Consider the following 9,001-nt stretch of genomic DNA (forward strand, 5'->3'; position numbering starts at 1 on the left):
GAGCAGGACAACAGCACTTCTAAACTAACTGCACCAATGCACCAGGGAAGGGACAATTTTTGATGCCCTCGCCTTCCCCAGGAAGCTTTCTGTACCCACCCACTCCCCAAAAAATGTCCTTGAGGCTGCACAACCATCAGGGACGTATTTTGAAGTAGCACAGAGGGCTTCCTGGGGAAGGAGAGGGTGTCAAACATTGCTACTTCTCCTCTGCACCGGTGAAGTTAATTGGGAAGGTCTGCTCTTCTCACTGCACTGATGCTTCCTTGCTCTGTATGTCAGTCAGGAAGTCTAATAAGAGCAGCAAACAAGTAGATACAATAATTCAATGTTTTTCAATCTTTAGAAAGTTCTTTTCTGGAGAAAATGCTGAGTTCAAAATGTAGGATGTGTTACCCGAATTGGATGTACTTTAAGCATGTCATTGGCCCTGGCAATATAAATATAAATAGCATGTGCATGGGGAGCATCTGGATTGCAGCGAGGGGATAGGAAGGCTTTCCACCTACCCCCACTGTGGTCTTGATCCATGTCACCCTACCTCAGTGAGTGTTATGTGCTCTGGCAAAAAGAGTGAGTGTTATTTGCAATGGAAAAAAGCTTCCATTGGCTGGACTTTGGTTGGATCCTTGTCCCATGCTTTTAACTTGCCACCTTCTTAGAAAATGTAACAGTAGATTAAAAGCTTGGTTGAAGTTGTCACGGAAGCCCATGGGAGTTTTTCCTCAATTAAAAACCATTGAGTTTGGCATCACAAAAGCAAAGCAGCCCCCTAATCTCTCCTACTCTGTGGTTTGTCTGACATAAAATACATGCTGTACTTTTCTGGTGCCAAGGGAAAATAGTTCAGTCCTTATTATGTGATAAAGAAGATGAAAACTTCTTGGAAAAAGCCTTCAGAAGGAATATTTTGGTTTGAGCAAAAGAATTTTTTCATTCCATAGTACAGTTTGTTTGCAGAAGCATAGCTCAGGTGACGAGCACAGTAAGGTGCTGGGCAGCTGAACTGGAAAGGTTGGTAGTTTCGGCAAAGCCATAAATGGGAAAGAAAGAGCGATGCACAAACAAGCAGGGCTCAGCTTTCTGCCACATTATGCTGCTGTTACTGTTTGTCCTCTGTGGTATCTGATCTCAGGAGGATTACTTTTTACATGCATTTTTTAGGGATAACGAATGCAGCAGAATGCCATGCATGTGCACTATAGACAATGTGGTGAAGAGGACCATAGAGGTTAATACGTTGATGTTAATTTATGGCAAAGTTATAGAAATAGGAGCTTGAACTCTTCACAGGATTGCCAGAGTGGGATGGACTGTTCAGAGGAGAGTGACAGTTGGGGTGACAGAATGTCGGAATTAGAGGTTATATGAGATGGAAGCACCATGGAGTTTATAAGGGACAGTTGTTAAGAAACTGGTGACTGTATAAAGATTGGGAAGCCTGACTACATGAAAGAAGGGAGAGGATTTCTTTGAAGAAGTATAAAGAAAGGTTAGGAAAGAGTCAGATAAAACAGGGAAAACAGGACAAATTAGGAAATAAGATTTGGATACATTGTTCTCTTTTTTTATTTCATAAGACGCCTAACCTCAACTGCTTGTTAGCTTTCATTAAATCAAAAGGTATTAGCCAATGAGCTGGTTCTCACAATCAAAGTGCTGCTGAAAGTTGGGTGGAGGTAGCATGCACACTCCCGATAATTGATTGTCTGGGTGGTGAAAATGTTGGGCAGAAGACTGGAAAATGATCATGTGCAAGGCACAATCGTAGTTGGTTGGCACTGGCAGCCAACTACTTCCACCGTAGATATAAGATCACTGATGTTGAATGTACAAACTGATGTAGAGTTCCAGATTGCAAAAGCCCTGCTCCTAAAGCTACACCATGCTATCAAAAGGGTTGTCTTTTATCAAGGAGAGAAAGCTACAAGGAAAAACTGAGAGAAAATAAGTTGTTCTGGTAAGAACTAATCTGTCTGTTTTCCTTTCACTATAATCTTAACTGAGAATTACCCTCCTCACAAGTTAGCCCACTTCGGCCTTAAATGTTCACACATCTGCCACCTTGAATTGGGCTGGATGACATCATCCTAAACTATGCCGCTGAGGTATCCCTATCTGTCACTTATTACAACTGTAACAAATTTGGTCCAAATCGATTACGCAGTCTGCAAGTTGGCCCACTTGCACTTCAAATGTTCACGCATCTGTCATCTTGCATCAGGGTGGACGTCATCATTACAAACGATGCCCTTGAGCTATCCCAGAGGCAGCTGGACTCTGCTATTTGCAGCCTATTTCCGGCTTTCCTTCCACGTCACCTAGCAGGAGGAGAGGAGGAAGGAGCTTACTGTTGCCGCCCGCACAGTGGGCTTAGAGGTAAAAAAGAGGGCACACTGTGACTCTCTGCTCCTCGCCCCTCACCCTCCCTGCAGCTGCAGCCCAGCCGCTACCACCACGCCCCATCCTGCCTCCAGTGATCTTTAGGGGGCAAAAGGGGGGACTTTCCCCTCGCCCAGTCACCCCCCTCCCCAAGCTACTGCTGCCGCTACCGCATCTCTTTAAAAAATCAAAGTAAAAAGAGGAACTCCCCCCCCCTCCCCGGAGCTTTTTTGTTTTTAAGGGCAGCAAAAGCCTTTTTACCTGTGGGCGGCAAAAAGGTTAATCTACCCCTGGTCCTGGCCATGTGGCTTGGCTGGGACTGGCCACAACTGAATTTATTTTAGGGTGCCTGGGGACTTTAGATCCCTCCTCTCTGAGGCTGTAGCACAATAGCACAAATGGCACACCTAGCAAAAGGGCAAATCCTGCAGTCTGAAGATATTATCAGATCTTACAAACAGTCAACACACTGCCTTTTGCATCTGCGAATTTCTCCTTGAACTGAAGCCATAAACTGGTAATCATAAATTGGCTGCACATGAAATACATTTCCTTTCAGGTCCCCGTGAACTCCTGTGAACCTTGATAAGTCCCAAGGCCTACTGCTCCCTTGAGCACTGGCTGTGCCGTAACAATAGTTCTCCTCATTAGAGTGTATTATGGAATGGAATTTAATACCCATTATTAGTTGTGTCTTTTTCCTGTCCTAAAACTTAAAATATAATCCTTAAACCTGTTCAGAGTGATAGCCACATATCTTTGTACCATTAGGGTGGAGGAATAGGATGAGAAAGGGGCTGGGAATTGACTGTCTCTAGATACTTAGTCTTTGCTATGGTCAGTGTGCAAGCAGCCCTTGTCACCAAAGAGTTTACTCATTGAGGCTATTCTCACGATTGCCCAGAAGTGGGCTAAGGGAGCCTAGCCCGCTTTGGGGCGATCGTGTGCTGCAATGAGGGCTGTGGGGCTACTTGCAGCCAGCCTCCATAAATACCCCTCGCCTTAGATGAGGTTAACGGAAACCGCATCTTTTTGCTTGTGTGTTGCCACAGCACACACAATTAATTAATTTAAGTTATTCCTTAAATGTGCTGCAGGACTCTTCATTGTTTCTGCTACAAAAGACTAATACGATTACCCCTCTGGAAAACTAACAGACCCACATTTTTCCTGGGTTATCTGTTCTTTTCTTCAGTATAAACATCTTTTTTGATATCTAACATTATTTTTGTCAGATTTTGTGCCAAATTTATGAAGGCTAATAACTTTGAATAGTTGCACTGATATATGTTCTAGAGGTTGGACACTGAGAAACGAACTCACAAAACCACAAGAAAGTAGTGATGGGAACTCTCTCTTCAACTCAATTCGGAAATGGCTTAGCGTTATTTATTAACTTTCTCAGCAAGCATTCAGGGAGAAAAAAGGGCCTGTCTCTTTTTGAGAGTTCCCTCCTGGCTTCTAATGTTGACACAGGCACTGATGGTGTCACTTTATTGTATTGCCCCCTCGGAATTGTGGTTTGTTTTCACCCCATGGCAGCAGATATGTTGGGAAGCCACTTGGACATTCAATTGCTCTTCCCAAAAAACACATTCAGGAATGAGAGAAGATTGTACAGCTGGATGGACGACAACAACCACATAAAACACTTGCAAGAATGAAACTTTTGAAAGAAAAGGAAAAGAAAAGTAGAAAAGACACTCACCAACAAAAGGTTGCTTGGTCAGGTGGTCTGGGCACATAATTCACAGCAATCATTGAAAGTTTTATCACGAGCGAGGGCCTAACACTAAATCATTTCTGCACAGGAACCTACAAATCAACTTTTAGACACTACAAATAGCTTTTGGACACTACCTGATCTGTGTAACAATTGCCACAACCTGCAGAATCTTGTGTCACACCCTTCCACATTTTGTGGGTGAAAATACTGAGCTCTGTGAATGAGTGGTGGGTATAGTCAAGCAACCTAGGAGGCATGACATATGCTTCTAATTACAAGCATGCCATCAACAAGAAGCAGGCAATATGCATGCAGAGCATATTGTTCCAGATCACCAAAGTGAATGAGCAAAGCTCATATCCTCCAAAATTTTAAAGCTGAAAATAGGGACACACTTGTAACAACTAATTTTCATACCGAAGTATGACAAACTTTGAAAACCTAGAACAAACCTAGAACATTTGAGATTTCAGCCCCCCTGCGGAACACTGAATAAGACCTATCCCTTTGCTCTTTTCAACATATGGATTCAGCAATCTAGGTACAACATTAATCTCTTTTTTTCACAAAAGAGAACCATTCCAGTCCAGATCTACTTTTAGTCATGTAAGTCAAAGCCCATTTAAGATGAGGAACCATCCATTTGGAGGGAAACCCCTAACTTCAGATTGACCAATGACATAGGCTATATCAGAGATGGAGGAAATCTTCACATTGGTCCCAGGACCTACCCATCACTGGGGAATGCAGGGAGCCATTCCCCTCTTTAGTTTCTATAAGTTTTTGAGCCTAACCAAGTCTCATCCTCCATGATGTTGTTCACAGGGAGATGCTGGAAGGATTCTTGCTCCTTCAACCAAGATGCCCACAACTCTGAAGTAAAACTGCTGAAGTAAAACAAACTCTTAATCAGTTTACTTTCAATTAAATAGTTAATCAGTAGTTAATCAGATTTTGTCTGAGTCTGGTTAGTGATTCTAGATTCAACTGCTGGCAGCCTGTCTTGCAAGGGTGGCATGATCTTCAAGTGAGATCAGAGCATCCCTCTACTGAACGTGAATCCCAGTGAAAAGTAAAAGCGCCCCAGTCTGTCATGCAAGGATTACTGCCCAACTCCACGCTCACACACTATTACCCATTGCTAAGGACTGGATTCCAACACTATATGCTCTGCACTGAAAGATGCCTTAGTGTTGTGCACCCATTTATATGCAGTCGCACTAGAGACATGATGCATCTACACACTCAGAGATTTAATTTTGAGAGTCTCTGGGGAGGGAGCTGAATAGTGATGAATGATTCAGCAGCTGACGGGAGAAATTGAGAGAGGAATCCCCAAGAGGCAAAACTAAAGACAAAATAGGGACCGTGACTTACCAGGGACAGATTCCAGAAAATAGGGGCTGTTCCTAGTAAATAGGAACTGTTGGAACCTATGTTGTGTAACATTTTGAGTGGGAGGAAAACAGCACTCATTTCATATAATACAGCTGAACATTACAAGCTAGACAAATTGATACACTCTAAAGCAGGCAGAACCTGCTTTCCACTCTAAATCAGTGTCTCTTAACCTTGGCCCCCCAGATATTGTTGGACTATAACTCCCATCATCCCCAGACATGGCATTTGTGGCTGAGGATGATGGGAGTTGTAGTCCAACAACATCTGGGGTCCCAAGGTTAAGAAACCCTGCTCTGAATAAATTGATACACTCTAAAGCAGGCAGAACCTTGAACATGGGCTCAGATACTCCACTCCTTACAACACCAAGATGCCTTGCGGGCTGGCCTGATCTTTCTTGTACTGTAGCCCTACCCCTGCACTGACCAGAGACAGTACTACTTCGCATTAGCCCAGCCAGACTAGGTAGCTTGAGGACCCAACAGGGACCCGGCTGGTCAACACAACTGTTTCTCCAACCCTGGTACCTCAGAATAAGCAACAGCCCAGACTATCTTGCCCCATAACTGTCTACAAGCCTGTCCCTCACAATGCCTGCTACCTTGACCCTTTTGATCCTTGTATACCTGCTCTGGTTCCTGACCATGCCTATCCTGACCACATCATCTGCTGCTGTGCTCCCTGGCTCCCTCAAACCTTGTCTGCCTGAGCCAGAATCGGACTCCCAGCTGTAGTCTGATTTGGAGCTTGGCCAAGGCCTGACACATAATCAGCCCAGGTAATTGCAAATTTCAGTACCATCTATTTAAAAAAAGAGGGAGAAATAGAAAAAAATGGGGGATATACATATAACAATAGTCAAAGCACAATGTTCAGCCTGACTATGCAATAGTTCTGTATTGATGGTATTGCAGAATGAAACAATTTAATTGGTTTCCATTTACTTCAAACACTTCAGAAGTCTCCTTCTAAGCTAAGCTTTTCCATATTCCTTTCCATTCAAATATAGTTTACCTACCCCATCTTTCAGAGGTTGAGGTAGGTTGTTTCCATTGTTTTACAGTGGGCTTTCTGGCAACCACTAACAACAATCTTGTTAATTTCTATAAGCTGGCTTGTTCTTATTAGTTTGGTGGAATTTCCTATGATGGTCTCACTGGGGAAATATGTTTATATATTAAAATTTATAGGCACTTTTCTCCAACAGAACTCTAGGCCCAAGGAGGTCTCCAATCCATGCACTACCCAGACCCAGATCTGCTTAGCTTCAGCAAGGTGGTTGCATCATAGTTCTGGATCAAGCAATACTGAAGGACTTGTCTGATCTATATGTTTTGTCCTTGAACTTTAAGCTCTCCCTCCCTCTTTCTTTTTTTCTGTCCTAACTTATGATCTGTACACAGTCTCTGTTCCAACTTTTAGCACCTTAACATGTAATTGAATAAAGTTATGTCCTGCTTGATTCTTCCAGCCTAAACATATACCAAGTGAAAGTCCTTGTAAAAAATAGGTTTTCCCCTGGTTGCCAACAGCTAGAAAGAACCCAAGATGGTCAAAGCATTTATTTGCATGCTCTGTGATGCAAAACCCAAGACTTTGATGAAAGACAGGGAACACTTTTGTATTGGCCTCATCTAACAGTTACATTGTTTACTTTTCTTTAAGGTAAAACTATATGCTCTGCACTGAACACTATATGCTCTGCAGACAAAGAGGAAAACCTGTTTTGGGGTTGTACTACTTCGGATTGCAAATGGGGGTTCACGGGACCGAATGTTCCCGCATTTAAAAAAATCCTAACACTGAAAAATTGATGCCAGGGAGAAGAGCTCACATCTAGCTGAAAAGATTGTTTTTGTTTTTTTAAGGGCGGAACATTCAGTGATGCAAGCCCCCACTTGCAGCCTGAAATGGTACAGCCCAAGCAAGTTTATCTCTCATTTGTGAGAACTATGGGCCAAACTACACATTTTAAATCCATCTTTAACAGATGGGCTTAGAGCAGGAAGTGGTCCACTTAAGCCCCCAAATGGCTGTGTTGGCTCAATTCAGCATGCAGTGAGGGGAGGTTAACACTCTCCCCTTCTGCCATTCTGATTCCAAAAATCCACATACACCCCACACACCCAAAGTGGCTATTTCTCCATATTGCCACTTTGGGGGCAAGTAGCTGCTTTGCTAGAGGCTGATTTTTGATGTGGAAATGGTGGGAGCAAAGTGCTAAACCCCCGCCCCCTTCACTGTAAGCCTCTGGCCGAAAGAAAGGAACATGCCATCAAGGGAGAATTGCTCTTCTCCTCATGCCCTGGTCTTGCTCTACTTTCACACCCAGTTTCTTTAGAAGCTGGCAGGAAAGGAAAATATCTGGCCCAGGTTACTGAAGGGAGAGGAGAAATCATCTTGCTCATGCACCGACATCACCATCTCTCAAAGCATTCTGTACAATAGAAAGGTGCTACAGAAATTGCAGTGATTACTCTTATTACGCTTTGTTGTTGCCAGCTAAGCTTAATTAAACTTGGCTCATCGTGGCGCTTTCCAGATTAGACCCTGCAACAGAGTCACGCTGTATCTCAGAAGTGTGCTTCCACACTTCCTGCATTGTGACACCACAGTCCCTACGCTGACAGCAGGGTGCCGTTCATATTTCCAATGTCTTGTTTCGAATTAAATCGCTGCGATATAGTGCTGTGACATCATATATCCGGTGTAAGAAATTTGCTGGTTTTTTGGGTTGTTCATTTCCGCAAGACTGCTCCCCCTGCTGTGTACATTTTGAATGCAATTTGCCTGAACGGAAGCATTTTGCTGCTGTTGAGCAGCCAATCTGGAAAGTGCCCATAAGACTGATTAGAAATCATGACATTTTATTCCAGGGACTAATACATGTGGAGTACCTATTAATTTCATTATATTATCTCTGTCACCATGAGAAGAAGCAAACACCTTAAGATCTGATTTTAAAAATTCACTTTGTACAGTAATGCCCATCATAGCACTTACACACATGAACAAATGTGTTGGTACCCCTCCACACAAAAAAGAAGAACCCACAATTGTCTCTGAAATAACTTGAAACTAACAAGACACACAGATAAAAGCACCCAAGAATAGGTAAGAACAAAACCCTGGACTATTCTGAAGTGGCCTTCTATGAGCCCTGATTTGAATCCTATCGAACATCTATGGAAAGAACTGAAACATGCAGTCTGGAGAAGGCACCCTTCAAACCTGACACAGCTGGAGCAGTTTGCTCAGGAAGAGTGGGCCAAACTACCTGTTGACAGGTGCAGAAGTCTCATTGAGAGCTACAGGGATCGCTTGTTTGCAGTGATTGCCTCTAAAGGTTGTGCAACAAAATATTAGGTTAAGGGTCCCATCATTTTTGTCAATGCCATTTTCATTTGTGTGATTATTTGAAATATTCTGTTGCATCAAAACTCTAAAGCAAAGTCTGATGTTTGTTAAATGTGGAATAAACAATTATGGGTG

The 9,001-nt window shown here is 43.1% G+C and overlaps 1 long non-coding RNA gene across 1 annotated transcript in view; it reads left to right on the forward strand.

The window, feature by feature from the left end:
- LOC128347784 (uncharacterized) overlaps positions 1-6,971 on the forward strand; it is a 30,045-nt gene extending 23,074 nt beyond the window's left edge. The window contains exon 2 of the long non-coding RNA XR_008317714.1: positions 6,717-6,971. This is a non-coding gene — a long non-coding RNA (uncharacterized LOC128347784). The remainder of the gene's footprint in view (positions 1-6,716) is intronic.
- The last annotated feature ends 2,030 nt before the right edge of the window (positions 6,972-9,001 follow it).

Source organism: Hemicordylus capensis, chromosome 2 (genome assembly GCF_027244095.1).
Source record: "Hemicordylus capensis ecotype Gifberg chromosome 2, rHemCap1.1.pri, whole genome shotgun sequence".
Lineage (NCBI taxonomy): Eukaryota > Metazoa > Chordata > Lepidosauria > Squamata > Cordylidae > Hemicordylus > Hemicordylus capensis.